The following is an 18,270-nucleotide window of genomic DNA, read 5'->3' as shown; positions in this document are numbered from 1 at the left end:
CGCCTTCTCCGCCGCGCCGGCGAATGTATGTTAACATGTCGTAAAGTGAGCTACAGCCTGACATCGAAAGCAATTTCCTGTCGTAAATTTGATATGTAACGTGGCTGTCTGATACCCGGCAGCGATAAAAAGAACGCCACAAAAAATGAAAAGAGAATAAAGAGCCTAAGCTTTTTAAGAGCTTCCGATATTTTTCCTCGTCATGCTTTTTTGTGAACCTGGTTTATTGCTACAGGCAACTTCGTTGTGCACCGCAGAAAATTTTTGTGTAGAGATGGTTCTAAAACTATTTATAATTATACATGAACATTCGATGAAGGTAACGTTCTTTTTCAATTAGACAATGTTATTCTTTGGGATATCTTCTTACACAGCTCTTTCAGATTTAAAAGCTCATTTCGAGTGTTTACCACGATGACGGTGTCATGAAAATGATCAAAGCAGTGAACTCACACGGGATGCTGTTGTTTCGAAATTATAGTAGTAATGCTACTATTTGTGACGGTCTGTCAAACAATTTGTGTGTATGCCATCTTGCTGTGGGCAAACACTCTCAAATGCCATTTTAAGACGGACTGAGTAATGAAACAAAGATGAGATCTTAATACAAGTGACAGCGCGAGTGGAAGAATGCCGCCTGGAGTCAACAAATTTCTGGGGGCCGAGGTCATTACGAATAAAATTACATAAACGTGATGGAGATCACAATGATTTCCAACACACATCTGAAAACTCACTATTTCCACTTACCAATTTACAATACCGTAATGGATGAAATATTAGATTATTTTTAAGAATCATAAGTAGTTTGGTATAGCAAAATACGTCTTTATTTTGCTGATTTTCGTGAAACAGCGTTGGAGGAAGGAATGAATCTTTTACTCTGCACCGAAAAATAAGCTATGATGGCCCTTCCTAGTACATTAGAATTTTCTGTTTCACGAATTCTAGAAGCCTTCTTTCCCGAGTAGGAGTCTTTCATAGTGGAACAAACTATATATGTACACTCAGTTGCAGAATGATGAAGCATTCCTATAAACGAAGTTGAAACCAATGCCCATGATGTACATTCTTTCAGAGATGCTAGCGAGCAGAAAACCTTGATGGAATTTGGAAAGTAAGGAAGAGGTGTAAAAGATTGAAATTCGGAGACAAGTCCTGAAGCGTACGGTGAAAGCTCAGTTTACCCTGACAGAAAAGGGTCTGGATTGGGCACACGGTTCTACATCTATATCTACATCCATACTCCGCAAGCCACCTGGCGGTGTGTGGCGGAGGGCACTTTGAGTACGTCTATCGGTTCTCCCTTCTATTCCAGTCTCGTATTGTTCGTGGAAAGAAAGATTGTTGGTATGCCTCTGTGTGGGCTCTAATCTCTCTGATTTTATCCTCATGGTCTCTTCGCGAGATATACGTAGGAGGGAGCAATATACTGCTTGACTCCTCGGAGAAAGACGAAGGTAATGAGAAGTAGTAGAAATGAGAACAGCGAGAAACTTAACATCAGGATTGACGGTCACAAAGTCAATGAAGTTAAGGAATTCTGCTACCTAGGCAGTAAAATAACCAATGACGGACGGAGCAAGGAGGAAATCAAAAGCAGACTCGCTATGGCAAAAAAGCATTTTTGGCCAAGAGAAGTCTACTAATATCAAATACCGGCCTTAATTTAAGGAAGAAATTTCTGAGGATGTACGTCTGGAGTACAGCATTGTATGGTAGTGAAACATGGACTGTGGGAAAACCGGAACAGAAGAGAATCGAAGCATTTGAGATGTGGTGCTATAGACGAATGTTGAAAATTAGGTGGACTGATAAGGTAAGGAATGAGGAGGTTCTAGCAGAATCGGAGAAGAAAGGAATATGTGGAAAACACTGTTAAGGAGAAGGGACAGGATGATAGGACATCTGCTAAGACAAGAGGGAATGACTTCCATGGTACTAGAGGGAGCTGTAGAGGGAAAAAACTGTAGAGGAAGACAGAGATTGAAATACGTCAAGCAAATAATTGAGGACGTAGGTTGCAAGTGCTACTCTGAGATGAAGAGGTTAGCACAGGAAAGGAATTCGTGGCGGGCCGCATCATACCAGTCAGTAGACTGATGACCAAAAAAAAAAAAAAAAAAAAAAAAAAAAAAATCCTGTAACGAAGAGCGCTGGTCTCCGTTGGATCTTCTGTATCTCCTCTATCAAACCTATCTGGTACGGATCCCACACTGGTGAGCAATATTCAAGCAGTGGTCGAACAAGTGTACTGTAACCTACTTCCTTTGTTTTCGGATTGCATTTCCTTAGGACTTTTCCTATGAATCTCAGTCTGGCATCCGCTTTACCGACGATCAACTTTATATGATCATTCCATTTTAAATCACTCCTAATGCGTACTCCCAGATGATTTATGAAATTAACTGCTTCCAGTTGCTGACCTGCTATATTGTAGCTAAATGATAAAGCATCTTATTCCCTGCACCATGCGTCAATTCGTTGCAGATCCTCCTGCATTTCGGTACAATTTTCCATTGTTACAACCTCTCGATATATCACAGCATCATCCGTAAAAAGCCTCAGTGAACTTCCGATGTTATCCACAAGGTAATAATGCGAATAGCAACGGTCCTACAACACTCCCCTGCGGCACACCTGAAAACACTCTTACTTCGGAAGTCTTCTCTCCATTGAGAATGACATGCTGCGTTCTGTTATCTAGGAACTCTTCAATCCGATCACACAATTGGTCTGATAGTCCATATGCTCTTACTTTGTTCATTAGACGACTGTCGGGAACTGTATCGAACGCCTTGCGGAAGTCAAGAAACACGGCGTCTATTTGGGAACCCGTGTCTATGGCCTTCTGAGTCTCGTGGACGAATAGCGCGAGCTAGGTTTCACACGACCGTCTTTTTCGTAACCCATGCTGATTCCCACAGAGTAGATTTCTAGTCTCGAGAAAAGTCATTGTGCTCGAACATAATACGTGTTCGAAATTCTACAACTGATAGACGTTAGAGATATAGGTCTATAGTTCTGCACATCTGTTCGACGTCCCTTCTTGAAAAAGGGGATGACCTGTGCCCTTTTCCAATCCTTTGGAACGCTACGCTCTTCTAGAGACCTACGGTACACCGCTGTAAGAAGGGGGGCAAGTTCCTTCGCGTACTCTGTGTAAAATCGAACTGGCATCTCATCAGGTCCAGTGGCATTTCCTCTTTTGAGCGATTTTAATTGTTCCTCTATCCCTCTGCCGTCTATTAGACCTTCTGGTGACAAACAGACCCGAACTATTTGAAACAGTAAACGCAGAACAGGGAATTAGCGATCATAAAGCGGTTACTGCATCGATGATTTCAGCCGTAAATAGAAATATTAAAAAAGGCAGGAAGATTTTTCTGTTTAGCAGAAGTGACAAATAGCGGGTATGAATCTTCTGGAATATTAGGTCCGCGTGTTTCCATTACTCGTAGATATTATCTTAAAGAATTTTTTAAAAGTCAGTTAATATGCAACATTCGAGTTTGTACATGGTGAACAAGAACATGCCCGCATCTCGTGGTCGTGCGGTAGCGTTCTCGCTTCCCACGCCCGGGTTCCCGGGTTCGATTCCCGGCGGGGTCAGGGATTTTCTCTGCCTCGTGATGGCTGGGTGTTGTGTGCTGTCCTTATGTTAGTTAGGTTTAAGTAGTTCTAAGTTCTAGGGGACTGATGACCATAGCTGTTAAGTCCCATAGTGCTCAGAGCCATTTGAACCATTTTTTGAACAAGAACACCGACTTTCAGAGGTGGTAGTACGAACGAAAACAAGGAAAAAGTCTGCCAAACAAGGGCTATATAAGTACATGTTCTTCTTCGATACTGTGAAACATCTATTCTATTGCAAGCTTTTTGCTCTCCATATATTGGGGAGGTAGTGTGGTTGAAAACAGGCTAAAATGTCTGGTAAGTACGAGCTGTAAAATGTATAACTTAAGAGGTATGAGCACTTTCTCTGTAGGATAGAAGATGAGTTTCACACTAACGAAAATCAATAAGTGATGATGGCTCTTATGGCATGCATTCAAGAGCCCTTGTTTACTGGGCAACTTTACTAGTTTTTCTCCGTACTGCCATCTCTCATAATATGGAGAGCAAAGAGCTTTCAGTATACCGTAAGAGATGTCTCAGAGTAGCGAAGACGAACAAGTCCTCATAGCTCTTAATTTAAGAATTTTAGAGCCCTTGTTTACTAGACTTTTTTCTTGTTCATGTCCATAGAATAACCTCTAAAGCTTTTTCGTTGGAGTTACAGTCACCCTGTGTATTACCACGGTCTCCTGTTCAATAATAATTGTTCTCCACTGTCATAGTTCACATACAAAATTTCATTTCATAGTCGAATACGCTGTTTTCTATTTACATCAATACTGTGCACTAATTAACAAACCACAGAGAAACAAATTCAGAATTTATGTAACCATATGAGAACTGTGTGCATAAAATAAAAAATTTGGCCATGAAAAAGTGCGTATAGCCAGTCACACATTTCCATGAATAATTTCAGATGAACTTTGGCGCATGTTCTCGAATTACACCTAACCTGAATTTCTCCCTTCTTCCCATGACCCCACAGAGACGTCCTACCTTTATTCACTCTAATAAGAGAAAAAGGGAGCTATACAAATAATTTTATCTCAACACCATACACGGATGCCGCTTGCTGTAGATTTCCCTGGTCTTGAAAGAGTAATTTATGTATATATTTTCTAAAGGTTGTCCTAGTTATTATATCCCTGATAACGTTTACAGTCGTCCATTCCCATTTCAATTAACTGTAATACCTGTAAAGTGAGTTGTTGTCGCCTTCACGCTTAAGACTGATTCGGTACAGCTCTCAACTCCAGTCTATCCTGCATACATTCATCTGAACCTGCCTGCCGTCTTTCTCTCCCTCTACAATTTTAACCCACCATCCCCCTAAACACCACTTCCCTCCATTACCAAATAGACAACTGTTTCATGCATTAGGATATGCACTATCAACCGATACCTTCTTCTAGTCAAGTTGTGCCAGAGATTTCTGTTTTTCCCAATTCTGTTCAATGTCTCATTATTTATTCGAGCTATCAGACTTCAGAGAAGACTTCCTTACGTTTAAAATTACATTCTATGTTAACAAATTCCTCTTTTTCAGAAATACTTTTTTTAATATTGCCAGTCTGCATTTTATATCCTTTCTGGTTCGGCCTTCATTAGTTATATTGGTGCTCAAATAGCATATATCTTCTACTACATTTACTATGTCATGTCCTAATCTACACTCCTGGAAATTGAAATAAGAACACCGTGAATTCATTGTCCCAGGAAGGGGAAACTTTATTGACACATTCCTGGGGTCAGATACATCACATGATCACACTGACAGAACCACGGGCACATAGACACAGGCAACAGAGCATGCACAATGTCGGCACTAGTACAGTGTATATCCACCTTTCGCAGCAATGCAGGCTGCTATTCTCCCATGGAGACGATCGTAGAGATGCTGGATGTAGTCCTGTGGAACGGCTTGCCATGCCATTTCCACCTGGCGCCTCAGTTGGACCAGCGTTCGTGCTGGACGTGCAGACCGCGTGAGACGACGCTTCATCCAGTCCCAAACATGCTCAACGGGGGACAGATCCGGAGATCTTGCTGGCCAGGGTAGTTGACTTACACCTTCTAGAGCACGTTGGGTGGCACGGGATACATGCGGACGTGCATTGTCCTGTTGGAACAGCAAGTTCCCTTGCCGGTCTAGGAATGGTAGAACGATGGGTTCGATGACGGTTTGGATGTACCGTGCACTATTCAGTGTCCCCTCGACGATCACCAGTGGTGTACGGCCAGTGTAGGAGATCGCTCCCCACACCATGATTCCGGGTGTTGGCCCTGTGTGCCTCGGTCGTATGCAGTCCTGATTGTGGCGCTCACCTGCACGGCGCCAAACACGCATACGACCATCATTGGCACCAAGGCAGAAGCGACTCTCATCGCTGAAGACGACACGTCTCCATTCGTCCCTCCATTCACGCCTATCGCGACACCACTGGAGGCGGGCTGCACGATGTTGGGGCGTGAGCGGAAGACGGCCTAACGGTGTGCGGGACCGTAGCCCAGCTTCATGGAGACTGTTGCGAATGGTCCTCGCCGATACCCCAGGAGCAACAGTGTCCCTAATTTGCTGGGAAGTGGCGGTGCGGTCCCCTACGGCACTGCGTAGGATCCTACGGTCTAGGCGTGCATCCGTGCGTCGCTGCGGTCCGGTCCCAGGTCGACGGGCACGTGCACCTTCCGCCGACCACTGGCGACAACATCGATGTACTGTGGAGACCTCACGCCCCACGTGTTGAGCAATTCGGCGGTACGTCCACCCGGCCTCCCGCATGCCCACTATACGCCCTCGCTCAAAGTCCGTCAACTGCACATACGGTTCACGTCCACACTGTCGCGGCATGCTACCAGTGTTAAAGACTGCGATGGAGCTCCGTATGCCACGGCAAACTGGCTGACACTGACGACGGCGGTGCACAAATGCTGCGCAGCTAGCGCCATTCGACGGCCAACACCGCGGTTCCTGGTGTGTCCGCTGTGCCGTGCGTGTGATCATTACTTGTACAGCCCTCTCGCAGTGTCCGGAGCAAGTATGGTGGGTCTGACACACCGGTGTCAATGTGTTCTTTTTTCCATTTCCAGGAGTGTAATTTACTGAGAATAGCCTGATTTAAATCTACCGATCGCCATTACTATTGTTTCATTGTTGTGTGTTCACCTTATAACCTATTATTCTCTTTCTATATTTCTCCTTGGTTTTCTTTCGTATTTGCTAAATGTACTGTTGTGCTAACAGCGCTCTGTGCAAACTTCACAACACGAAGTGAGGCGGGAATCCTGGCTTTTATAACGAGACGAAACTACTTTGGTCCTGCCATAATTGTTAGTTCTTTGATTGCTCTGACGGCTCATCAAACTAGAATACATGAAACATAAAACTTATCCATTACGGATGTTTAAAAACCCGTGACAGTTTATTCAATATAAATACAGAACACTGCAATCAATCACCCTTTTGTGATAGTTATTTATTCCATAAACCGATTTTCGAGTCTTCTCAGTGTTATCTTCAGATGGTGCACAGGAGGCAACATGCCTATTTCAAAGCGTCTTTCTGGCTGATGAATCTGTAGCAAGAAGATAGAACATGCATTAATGCATCGCCAAGAGTATTGTTTATACAGGGTGTTACAAAAAGGCGCGGCCAAACTTTCAGGAAACATTCCTCACACACAAATAAAGAAAAGATGTTATGTGGACATGTGTCCGGAAACGCTTAATTTCCATGTTAGAGCTCACTTTAGTTTCGTCAGTATGTACTGTACTTCCTCGAATCACCGCCAGTTGGCCCAATTGAAGGAATGTAATGTTGACTTCGGTGCTTGTGTTGACATGCGACTCCTTGCGCTACAGTACTAGAATCAAGAACATCAGTACGTAGCATCAACAGGTTAGTGTTCATCACGAACGTGGTTTTGCAGTCAGTGCAATGTTTGCAAATGCGGAGTTGGCAGATGCCCATTTGATGTATGGATTAGCACGAGGCAATAGCCGTGGCACGGTACGTTTCTATCGAGACAGATTTCCAGAACGAAGGTGTCCCGACAGGAAGACGTTCGAAGCAATTGATCGGCGTCTTAGGGAGCACGGAACATTCCAGCCTACGACTCGCGACTGGTGAAGACCTAGAACGACGAGGACACCTGCAATGGACAAGGCAATTCTTCGTTCGCAATTGACGATAACCCTTATGTCAGCGTCAGAGAAGTTGCTGCTGTACAAGGTAACGTTGACCACGTCGCTGTATGGAGAGTGCTACGGGAGAACCAGTTGTTTCCGTACCATGTACAGCATGTGCAGGCACTATCAGCAGCTGATTGGCCTCCACGGGTACACTTCTGCGAATGGTTCATCCAACAATGTGTCAATCCTCATTTCAGTGCAAATGTTCTCTTTACGGATGACGCTTCATTCCAACATTATCAAATTGTAAATTTTCACAATCATCGTGTGTGGGCTGACGAGAATCCGCACGCAATTGGGCAATAACGTCATCAACACAGATTTTCTGTGAACGTTTGGGCAGGCATTGTTGGTGATGTCTTGATTAGGCCCCATGTTCTTCCACCTACGCTCAATGGAGCACGTTATCACGATTTCATACGGGATACTCTTTCTGTGCTACTAGGACATGTGCCTTTACAAGTGCGACACAACATGTGGTCCCCGCACGATGGAGCTCCTGCACATTTCAGTCGAAGTGTTCGTACGCTTCTCAACAACAGATTCGGTGACCGATGGATTGGTAGAGGCGGACCAATTCCATGGCCTCCACGCTCTCCTGACCTCAACCGTCTTGACTTTCATTTATGGGGGCATTTGAAAGCTCTTGTCTACGCAACCTCGGTACCTAATGTAGTAGAGCCTCTTCGTGCTCGCATTGTGGACGGCTGTGATACAATACGCCATTCTCCAGGGCTGCATCAGCGCATCAGGGATTCCCTGCGACGGAGCGTGGATGCATGTATCTTCGCTAACGGATGACATTTTGAACATTTCCTGTAACAAAGTGTTTGAAGTCTCGCTGGTACGTTCTGTTGCTGTGTGTTACCATTCCATGACTAATGTGATTTGAAGAGAAGTAATAAAATGAGCTCAACATGGAAAGTAAGCGTTTCCGGACACATGTCCACATAACATATTTTATTTCTTTGTGTGTGAGGAATGTTTCCTGAAAGTTTGGCCGTACCTTTTTGTAACACCCAGTATGATGATTTGTATTCCAAATGAATTGTGTACTTACTACGTCTTTGCTGTTAATATTCACCTGCGACCATTGTGATGGAGAGTTTCCAACACATCACTCACTTTTCACAGGGTATGCATGTACACTGAGGTGACAAAAGTCATACCTCCTACTATCGTGTCGGACTTCTTTTTGGCCTGTGTAGTGCAGCAACTCGATGTGGCATGGACTCGACAAGTCAGAGGAAGAATCCTGCAGAAGTATTGCACCCTTGCTGCCTCAATAGCCGTCCATAACTGCGAAAACGTTGCCGTTGCAGTATTTTTTGTACTAACTTACCTCTCGATTATGTCCCATACATTCTTTCAAATCGTGCAGAATGCTCTTCAAACCAATCGCGAACAATTATCGCCTGGTGACACGGCGCATTGTCATCCATAAGAAATCCAGTGTTGTTTGGTAACATAATGCCCATGTATGGATGCAAATGGTTTCTAAGTAGCCGTACAGAATCATTTCCAGCCATTGAGCGGTTCTGTTGGATCACAGAACTCAGTCCATACCATCTAACAACAGCCGACACCATTATGGGGCCACCATCAGTGCACAGTGCCTTGTTGACAACTTGGGTCCATGGCTTCGCTGGGTCTTCGCCACGATCGAAACCTTCCATCCACGATTTTCCAGTCGTCTAGGGTCCAACCGATGTGGTCACGAGCCGAGGAGAGGCGCTGCAGGCGATGCAGTGTTCGCCAAATTTAAAAGAACGTAAAATCCCAGGACTAGGGACTTTTTACAGAAAGTCGAAATTTAGCGCGGATTTCAATGCGTAATGCTCATACAGTTTCCACAACGAAACTTTGTCTCGAAACCCAGCAGAAAATCCAAAGAGATGATCTCGTATATATGGTGGTGTTGGGGGGGGGGGGGGGAGATGGAGGTTGGTTCTTGCCTGAATAGAGGGTAACATGTAATATTATAATTTATATGTTATACAGTTTAAATTTTACCCAATATTGCATTAAAAAGTGTACTTGGCTGCCCTCTGCAGGATTTTGTACACACCAGAAATGGGGCAGTCTAGTAAAACGATACCATTGGCTGGTCAGTTATACTTTGTACTGTAATATGATGTACAAAAAATAAACTGCATGAAATATAAATTATTACTTATAACTTACGACAGTACCCAGCTCAGTATTCGTGCCTTATGACATGTACCGCATTCGTTGTATGTATCCCACAGCCTGAAGATGACGTACGATTACAGGCAAGGTGTAGGGCTTCTGCCATTAAACTCCATGACGCAGCCACAGTCAGCAGTCGACATCAGAAGGTGGTTTCCCTAGCTCCATGCCATCGTCTCCACACGTCATCACTGGATATAGCATCGCATAATTTATGTTGAACATAACGTTAAGTACATTACATATGTCTTTCTATTCTGTCGTACTATAAATTACAGAGTATGGTCCGCTGGTAATCCATATCTGATCGAAACCGATCATCAATTATGAATAAAAGTGCGTTTTTATGCGATCAAGACTGTTATATATAATATTTTATTACTAATTCAATGCAATTCCCGCTGTTCCCAATACATTTACAAAGATTATCAAGTTCCCACACTCACAGTAATTCCCGTGTACCTTGCGGTACTTTACCTTGTGCATTAATTTTTCGTGGCGTTGCACCCAATTTAATTGGTTCAGCTTTCGTGAGAGACGAATTCTGCGGCAGTGTGGCACTGACAAAGGTATTCTCCAGATCATGCGATGTCCCATCGAGTTTCGCTGTACACTGTCCGAGTTCAATATTAGTGTAATGTGCATATAGGAAATCTAGCTCTAAGATGGCACCTATATGAGTCAAATCTTTGATGCATCCCTGGAAACGCTTTCCTCTACTTGAAAACACTATATGTGTATGCGTAGAAGTCATTCTCGGTTACCGGAATAAAATGATTACTGGGTCCTTTTACCGGCCCCACAACTCATATGATACAATTGCTGATAGGTTCAAATAAAACTAGACTCTAATTTCAAACACGCACCCAGTTCTTACAATTATAGTTGGTGGTGTCTTTAATTTACCCTCCATACGTTGGGGAAAATACATGTTAAATTCCGGAGATACGCATAAAACATTATCCGCAGTTGAGCTAAACGCATTCTCTGAAAATTATTTCGATATTTCGAGCAATTAGTTCATGAGCCTACTCGAACAGTAAACGGTTGTGAAAACACACTTGATCTCTTAGCAACAAATACTCAAAAATGGTTCAAATGGCTCTGAGCACTATGCGACATAACAGCTGAGGTCCTCAGTCCCCTAGAACGTAGGACTAACTAAACCTAACTAACCTAAGGACATCACAAACATCCATGCCCGAGGAAGGATTCGAACCTGCGACCGTAGCGGTCGCGCGGTTCGAGACTGAAGCGCCTAGAACCGCTCGGCCACTCCGGCCGGCAACAAATAATACTGAGCTAGAAACGGACATGGTTCAAATGTTTCAAATGGCTCTGAGCACTATGGGACTTCATTTCTGAGGTCATCAGTCCCCTAGAACTTAGAACAACTTAAACCTAACTAACCTAAAGACATCACACACACCCATGCCCGAAGCAGGATTCGAACCTGCGAACGTAGCGGTCACGCAGTTCCGGACTGTAGCGCCTAGAACCGCTCGGCCACTCTGGCCGGCTGTAACGGACATCGGAACGTATACAGTGATTAGAGAACACAGGGTTGTAGCGAGACTGAGTACCGTAACTCCCAAATCCACCAAAAATGAATGAACAATATATCTATTTAAGAAAGCAGATAAAAATTCACTTGACGCTTTCATGAGAGACAATCTCCACTCCTTACAAATTAAGAATGTAAGTGTAGACCAAATGTGGTTTGCATGCAAAGATATACTCGTAGTATCGACAGCATTTGCAATATTTATGATAAATAAGTTAACAAACGACAGACTTGATCCCCCATGGTACACAAAACAGGTCAGAACACTATTGCTGAAATAACGAAAAAAGCATGGCAAATTTAAACGAAAGCAAAATCCTAAGGCTGGCGATTTTTTACAGAAACTTGAAATTCATCGCTGACTTCAATGCGTAATGCTTATACAGTTTCAACAACGAACCTTTGTCTCGAAACCTGGCAGAAAATGCAAAGAGATTCTGCTCGTGTGTAAAATATTCTAGCGGCAAGACACAATCAGTATCTTCTCCCGCCATCAGGGACAGCATTCGTTTGCTGGGTGCGGGCTTGGCGACCTCGGGGTTCCTGAGCTGGGGCTATATGAACCGCCAGTCCTCTGTCAACGCAGGTTCTGGGCATGCTTCAGCGAGACCGTGCGGCGCAGACGTGGAACGTTGTGTTTCTCAGGGAAGCGGGATCTTGGCTTGACCGCCCGGATCGAGAGGATGGAATAAACCTCTAGGAAAGAAAACCTCAATCTCAAAGTGTGCTACGCGTTTGTGAGATGAGTGGCTGTTGAGGTGCAACAGTCATTAGCGGGTAACCTCAGTTCTATAAGGCTTAATCAGGCAAGCTGGGCTCTGTCTGAGTGGACCCTTATTTCCCTAGCTGGTCGTGTGACCGAAATGGATCTTCCGAAATTTTCTGTTCCTCCTCCAAGAGGAAGGGGTCGGTCGTTGGAAGATACTAACACTCAGTCAAACAAGAGGGCTTATGTGGCCAGTCCTCTTGATTCAGTCAATAGTAACAGGATGCGTTCTGTTTCTCTGAATATGTTTACTACAGTTAAAAGAAGAGAGGGTAGTTTCGGGAAAGTTTCTCCATTTTATATACCGAAAGACTTAGAAGGCATTGCTGGAACTTCAAAATCTGTTACGTCCCTCCACAATCACAATGGGACCCTGTTGGTTGAAACATCTAGCTCCCAACTAGTAAAGAAGCTTCAGAAAGGTCAGTGCCTCGGGGAGTATACGATAGAAATTGAAAATACACACCTTGAACTATGGTAAAGGTGTTGAGGCTTGCAGGGATCTAGTTGATATTCTCCGAAAAGAACTGAAAGGTGAGTGGACCCGGAAAGGCATTACTGACGTGCAAAACATTATTAAACGGGTGGATGGCAATCCTGGCAGGTCAGACTCTTTTATCCTTACTTTTAACAGCGCCAAACAACCAGAGCATGTCAAGGCAGGTTTCCTATGCCTAAGTGTACGGCCTTATTTCCCAAGCCAAATGAGACGATGTTTTAAATTCCAGAACTTTGGGTACACTACTATTGGTTGTAAAGGAAAAGCCACTTATGGGAAATGTGGTAAAGCTGCCCACGATGGTGTTGGTTGTTCCTCTCCTCCAAAGTGTGTCAACTGCTCTGCAGATCACCCTGTCTGGAGTAGCGACTGCAGAGTTTTCCTTGAAGCACGGAAGATTCAGGAGATCAAAACGATAAAGCACATCTCTTATGGTGAAGCCAAGAAGTTATACAAGTCCATGCAGCCGCCCACGTTCGTTGCCTCCTTTTCTTCGGTTCTCAAACAGTCAGTCCAGAAAACCAATGCCGCTACACAACGGAGGTTGCTAGTGTCAGCACCAGCACATGCGTTTGTCAATGCACTTGTGCTACTCCAGTTCCTTGGAAGCCTACCTCTCCCCCCAGAGCTTCACAAAAGGCCGTGGTTGCTGACGTTGTGGAACTTCCGCACTTCCAAAGGTCAAGTCTTGTCCACCGCCCAACGATGTCACTACCACTACCTCCAAAGCCGCCTCAGACCCAAAAATATAACTCGAAGGCAAACAATCGCCCATTATCGGAGACAGGAAGTACACAGTCCCACGATTTCGACATCATCCTATCTGACGTCTCTCTCGAATCTTCTTCGGAGGCGATGGAACCTGATGTCGGATTGGGGCAATCATCTCGCCACACGACTGAGACTCTACCCATTGTGGGCTCCCTCCCCAGCAGGATGAAAGTGCTACCCCCTGGTAGAAGACTCCCATTCCCAGTGGTACATTAATTGGTTTCAGGACACATAGGAAGTAAATGGAACTGTTAGAACAGGGCCAACCCCTCTGCCCCTGTTTGCAAGAAACACATTTTAAACATAATGACGATCCCTTGCTATAGGGCTGTATGCTGTACGGTAAGGATCACCTGACTGGGGAAGATCCAAGAGAGGGGCTGATGTGCTTGTCAATAACGCACATCACTCCTCTGCTCTCCCCATGGTCACTGACCTACAAGCAGTTCCTGTTGAAGTTCATGTGTGTCGGAGGATCACTGTGTGCTCGTTGTATCTCCGTCTGCAAGATGCAATCGACTCTGAGGCTCTCCTACATCTTGTGGAACAAGTCCCACGATCATTTCCCCTCCTGGGAGACCTCAGTGCCCATCATGTCTAGTGGGGCTAGACCTCTGCTTGTCATTGGGATCGGGTTTTGAAGAGCACCATGATATTTCATTAGTTGTACATCCTCAACGCAGGTAGTCACTCTCATGCCCATACTGCTACTGGGTCATTCTCAGTCATCAACCTCTCTTTCTGCTCTCCAGCCCTCGCAGACTCTGTTAAATGGAAGGTTATTGATGACCTTTTTTCTAGTGACTGTTTATCGCTCGGTATTCACCTATTGGATGGAGCATTCCCTGAAGAGAACCCACGAAAGTGAATGGTTAGCAAGGCTAATTGGACGCTATTTAGCCAGCTGGCTGTGTGTCAACATCACAACAGCGTCAAGGAGTGGATGAATCACATCACGTGAGTGATCTACCATACCACTGTCTTAGGAGACATGTGAGTGCCGTTGTGCAATAAGGGACAGGCGTGTGGCCCTTAGACGGTATAAATGCCGTCCGAATATAGACAACCTAATAGCCTTTAGAGTCGCCAGAGCCAAGGCTGAACGTGTGGAGAGCAAGAAAAGGTTATGGTTAGCGTTCCTGGACTCTATTAGTCGTTCCACTTGTTCTACAAAAGTATGGGAAACCATCCGGAGGGTTTCCGGTAAAAACTGCTGTTTATCTGTATCAGCAGCGCTGAAACAGGGATGTCTCCAAACAACGCCTGGAGACATTGCTCAGACGCTGGCAGAGCATTTTGCGAAAACTACTGCGAATGCCAGCTAAGATCCAGCCTTTCCCCACTACCGTGCGACTGTAGAGAGGGGCAAGTTGGATTTCAGATCCCACGATTCTGTCTTACAACTGCCCTTTTCCATGTGAGAGCTGGAAACAGCACTGTCTGAGACTCGTGACATTGCATCCAGCCACGGTCAAATACGGTACTGCATGCTTCGACACTTGCCAGTGGCGACAGAGGAAATTCTCCTCGAATGTTTTAACTTAATATGGCAGTCTGGACTATTTCCCAACTCGTGGAGAGAGGCAATTTTGGTACCTCTCCTCGAACCACGAAAGGACCGTACATGTCCCAGTAGTTATCGGAGTAACGCCTTAAAGAGCTATGTAGGAAAAACCCTGGAGCGAATGTTTAAAGCCGCGAGGGATTAGCAGAGCGATGTAAGGTGCTGCAGTCATGGACTGTGCGGCTGATCCCGGCGGAGGTTCGAGTCCTCCCTCGGGCATGGGTGTGTGTGTTTGTCCTTAGGATAATTTAGGTTAAGTAGTGTGTAAGCTTGGGGACTGATGACCTTAGCAGTTAAGTCCCATAAGATTTCACACACATTTGAACATTCGAATGTCTAAACATCATCTGGTCTGGTTGTTAGAGACCAGAAAATCCTTAGCGCTTCTCAGTGTGGATTCCACAGATTTCAGTCCACTGTCGACAACCTGACCCAGCTAGAGGCAGCTACTCAGCAGGCTTTCCTAAGTAAACATCACCATATCAGCATATTCTCCTATATCAGGAAGGCGGGCGATTCTATTTGCAGACACTGCATTCGCGCAAAACCGCATTAATGGGGCTTTCGTGACCACCTCCCCATCTTCATACGGTCTTTCCTCTCTCAGTGGTTTTTAAAACCCGAGTTGGTGACACACTGTCAGTTCGTCTTAAGCAGGAGAATGGTGTCCCTCAGGGCAGTGTTTTAAGTGTTACCCTCTTTGCCATAGCCACGAGTATCACGTCTACGGTAAGGAGTCGTGCACAGTGCTCCTTATTTGTGGACGACTTTGCTGTTTCTGTTTCTCCATTAGTGATACAACAGCGAGTTGTCAATTGCCACTTACATTGCAGAGGTTAGAGGAGTGGGCTGCAAAGATAGATTTCCAGTTTTCTGCAGTAAAGTGTGTGTGTTCATTTTAATCGTTCTCGTCGTATTTTTAGTTTATCTGACTTGCATATGAGGGACACCATCGTACATTTTGGAGACTCAGTGAGGTTTCTGGGCGTCAGTTTTGTCTCCAAAGTGTCGTGGTTGCCACACCTGAGAGACCTGAAAGCCAGAATCTGCAAGGCACTGAACATCATGAAATGCGTTAGCCACTAGGGGAGCAGACAGGGCGCGTGAACTCGAGTTTTATATGGATTTCGTGTGTTCGCGGCTGGGCTATGGGTGCACGGTATATGGATCGACGAGGCCTTGAAGATCATTGACGATGTCCACCAACAGGGCATTCAGCTGGCCACGGGTGCTTATAGGGCCAATCTCTGTGCTGAGGCCGGGAACCGCCCCTCACTATCCGGCAGCATCTCTTAATGGTGCGTCAGACATGTAAGTTCCTCGCAGCTCTGACATCACCAGCGTACCATAGTATCGTTAGTCCGCCTCGGGAACGCCTTTCCTCCACCCATCCACAAGCCACAATGCCGGTTGGAATCCGCATGAGCCGTGTGCTGGAGTCACTCAGTGTAGAGCAGGTACGAGCCCAAACCCAGGGTCTGACGCCCTGATCACTGCTGAAGCTCAGGGTGATTTTCGATTTAGTGCAGTAAAGGAGAGACTACACTCCTCCTTCTGTTTTTAATGTGATATTTTCTGACGTTTTGTATGAGCACCACAACTATGTAGCTATCTTTACGTATGGGTCCAAACAGTGGTACTCCATTGCTAGCTCGGTCGTTTCCCGGCTTCGTCTCCACAAGGTCCTACTGCCTCAAGAATTTACTGTCTTCGACGCAGAATTATATGAGATCTTGCGGGCACTGGAGCAAATGAGGCGTTATTCCAGTGCTAAATTTACTGTCTGTTCCGATTCTCTGAGTGCCCTTCACTCTCTCCAACATTTGTACCCAGCAGATAAGGTAGTCCAGAAAATCCAGGATGCCCTTCCTCCATCTACAACGACCGGAGAAGGTCTCATTTTGCCGGAGACAAGGGCACATGGGTATTGTGGGGAATGAAAGAGTGGATGCAGCAGCCGAGGAGGTGTGTCCTGATCCTCAGGTATTTCAGCATGCCATCCCCCTGTATGTCAGAACCTCGCTGTTGAGGTACAGAGCCATGCGTGGACGGGAAGACGAGTGGCTCTCTCTAGTAAAGCTCCTAGGCCTTCCTTATTCGTCTTCGCGTAGGCCATTGCCCTATGATGCATGATCTCTTACTCTGGGGAGAGGACCCTCCAATGTGTGGTGCTTGTAGCCTACAGACCACTGTGCGCCACATCTTATTGGACTGTGTTTTATTTTCCAGCCAGCGGGCCGTGGCTTATTTGGCGACAGATCTGCCCTCTATTTTTATGTAACATTCAAACCAATGTCTTTCGAGTTTTAAAGTTTTGTGAATTGTCCAACATCTTTCCCAATATTTTAGGGAGATGGTTTTAATGTTGTAATGGATGGGTGCCAGGAGGTGCCGTATTAAAACTCGGCTGAGCTTTTCAAATGATTTATTCGTTTCCACTACAGAGCTTCGTTCACCTTGGTCCGCGTCACAGGCCCCGCAATTCTGAGGGCACAGCCCCAGCGACCTGTGCAACGCAATGCTGTGTCGTGCCGGCCTTGTTCGCCAGCTGTAGAGTTTCAATGGCGTCAGGATGGGTGCGCCAGCAGTCAAGTCAGTGGCCACCGTCCCTGTTGACTCCGCGCTGCTCCGCTGGGAGCCGTAGGCTGGCCCCGCTGCTGCTTCTTCCTCGGCTGGCGTAGCTGGGGACGCGGCGGCAATGACCGCCCGTGATCCTGCGTTGGAATCTGCGGCCCCTCGCCACGAATGTCTCCGGCATGTGTCAGGAGACGAGACGACTGCCCTCGGTAGCGAGCCGAAGAGTGGCCCGCCCTGGCTGGCTGCAGACCACGTGTCGGCTTCAGAGGGTCGAACCAACGAACCGCCGTGGACTGGGACGCTGTCGCCCCATCTGTTGACATGTGTCGCCGGTAGTGTGACACGCCCCGCCGTCCAGGAGAGCTGCTACTCTTGAATGAATATCGTTAGAAAACAACACCTATTTATACTCGGCTGCGTGCCTCTGTTTCGCTAATCCATCGCTCCGAGTCACGTACAACCTGGTTGCGCCAGTGGGCCCCTTTTGCCTATAGCTTGCGACGTGGAAACAGCTGCGTTTACTCTTTTCAGCG

Source organism: Schistocerca serialis, chromosome 3, assembly GCF_023864345.2.
Source record: "Schistocerca serialis cubense isolate TAMUIC-IGC-003099 chromosome 3, iqSchSeri2.2, whole genome shotgun sequence".
Lineage (NCBI taxonomy): Eukaryota > Metazoa > Arthropoda > Insecta > Orthoptera > Acrididae > Schistocerca > Schistocerca serialis.
Note: the sequence above shows the minus strand (reverse complement) of the source record.